This window comes from Paramormyrops kingsleyae, unplaced genomic scaffold (genome assembly GCF_048594095.1).
Source record: "Paramormyrops kingsleyae isolate MSU_618 unplaced genomic scaffold, PKINGS_0.4 ups32, whole genome shotgun sequence".
Classification (NCBI taxonomy): domain Eukaryota; kingdom Metazoa; phylum Chordata; class Actinopteri; order Osteoglossiformes; family Mormyridae; genus Paramormyrops; species Paramormyrops kingsleyae.
Window position 1 is genome coordinate 877,228 of NW_027325970.1, and position 2,500 is coordinate 879,727.

Genomic DNA, 2,500 nt, shown 5'->3' on the forward strand with positions numbered 1-2,500 from the left:
GGCATTTGAAAGGCAGTGTTATGCTGATGAAATCAGGGCTGGGGAACTTCCAGGCTGATTCCTGGAACATGCTGTGCTTTGTTTAGTTTGTCTCCACCTCTGTGTATCCCTCCCCCCTTGAAACGTATAAGCTGCGCCGAGCTGAGTCTTAGTCAGACTTGGATGACTACAGCGGCGCATTGGCGAGTTCTCAGTAAAGAGGAACTTCGGCCGGAGAGATATGCCAACGTCTCCCGGTCTCTGCTTCGACAGAGGAAAACGTTTCCAACACGACCCTAGCTCCAAACCCTAAGCATAGGCCAGACGGGGCGACCATAGCTCCGAACCATAAGCGTAGGCCAGACGGGGCGACCATAGCTCCGAGCCTAGGACAAGGGCGACAAGGGTCAGCCTCCGCCCGGGGCCTACGCATAGGCCGCAGTGACGAAATTTATAAATTGTTCAGTCTAGCTTCCAACATGACAGTATATGAACTGAGAGAGATAGGCAGATTGGATTTGCAGTTGGGGGTAAAGATGGGGACATTTGTAATAAGATCAAGTCTGGGGGCCCAGGAGTCTGAGACATTGACATTTCATCTCTGTGAGCTTCCTGATCACCGGGTGGGGGCCCAAAGTAAAGGTGAATGCTAATCTCAAGGCCAGGCCGTGCCTTTGTCGCTATGGTAATGTGAAGGTCTGGGTGATACTATCATGCTAATTAGGGTTAGCACCTGGAGAGGCATTTGAAAGGCAGTGTTATGCTGATGAAATCAGGGCTGGGGAACTTCCAGGCTGATTCCTGGAACATGCTGTGCTTTGTTTAGTTTGTCTCCACCTCTGTGTATCCCTCCCCCCTTGAAACGTATAAGCTGCGCCGAGCTGAGTCTTAGTCAGACTTGGATGACTACAGCGGCGCATTGGCGAGTTCTCAGTAAAGAGGAACTTCGGCCGGAGAGATATGCCAACGTCTCCCGGTCTCTGCTTCGACAGAGGAAAACGTTTCCAACACGACCCTAGCTCCAAACCCTAAGCATAGGCCAGACGGGGCGACCATAGCTCCGAACCATAAGCGTAGGCCAGACGGGGCGACCATAGCTCCGAGCCTAGGACAAGGGCGACAAGGGTCAGCCTCCGCCCGGGGCCTACGCATAGGCCGCAGTGACGAAATTTATAAATTGTTCAGTCTAGCTTCCAACATGACAGTATATGAACTGAGAGAGATAGGCAGATTGGATTTGCAGTTGGGGGTAAAGATGGGGACATTTGTAATAAGATCAAGTCTGGGGGCCCAGGAGTCTGAGACATTGACATTTCATCTCTGTGAGCTTCCTGATCACCGGGTGGGGGCCCAAAGTAAAGGTGAATGCTAATCTCAAGGCCAGGCCGTGCCTTTGTCGCTATGGTAATGTGAAGGTCTGGGTGATACTATCATGCTAATTAGGTTAGCACCTGGAGAGGCATTTGAAAGGCAGTGTTATGCTGATGAAATCAGGGCTGGGGAACTTTCCAGGCTGATTCCTGGAACATGCTGTGCTTTGTTTAGTTTGTCTCCACCTCTGTGTATCCCTCCCCCCTTGAAACGTATAAGCTGCGCCGAGCTGAGTCTTAGTCAGACTTGGATGACTACAGCGGCGCATTGGCGAGTTCTCAGTAAAGAGGAACTTCGGCCGGAGAGATATGCCAACGTCTCCCGGTCTCTGCTTCGACAGAGGAAAACGTTTCCAACACGACCCTAGCTCCAAACCCTAAGCATAGGCCAGACGGGGCGACCATAGCTCCGAACCATAAGCGAAGGCCAGACGGGGCGACCATAGCTCCGAGCCTAGGACAAGGGCGACAAGGGTCAGCCTCCGCCCGGGGCCTACGCATAGGCCGCGGACTCTGCCAATATGTCCCAGAGGCGAATGGCCACTGCGGGGCCTCCAGCCCGGGCAGAGGGGAAGCCTCCCCGGCAGCCCCATTAACGCCTAATTGGCCAGGCGGCCCCGTCTACACTTAGTTGAGCTGGCGGCCTCATTTACATTAAGTGGACCCGGCGGCCCCATTCACACCTAGTTGATCAGGCGGGCCCGTTCACACCTAGTTGATCGGGCGGGGCCATTCGCACCTGGTTGATCGGGCGGGCCCGTTCGCACCTAGTTGACCGGGCGGCCGCATTCACAAGTACCGCAGTGGGCGGCCTCGTTTACATTCAGGGGACCTGCCGGCCCGATTGACGTCTAGTTGATCAGGCGGGCCGTTCGGACCTAGTTGACCTGGGGGCGGCCGCATTTACATGTAGCGCAGCGGGCGGCCGCATTTACATTAACCCTCTACCGCACACAATTTGATGGTACATGATAAGAAATTATTCCACATCACTTATTGGTTAATTTTGGGACATTTTATTGATTATGTATGTACATATTTATTTCACCGCCCCCCTCTCCAAATGATCTTTTGTTGCCTAAGGGCAAAGTTGTGGCAACACTGATACAAAACCACAGAGAAAATTATGTCTTCATAGATCATAATACAAT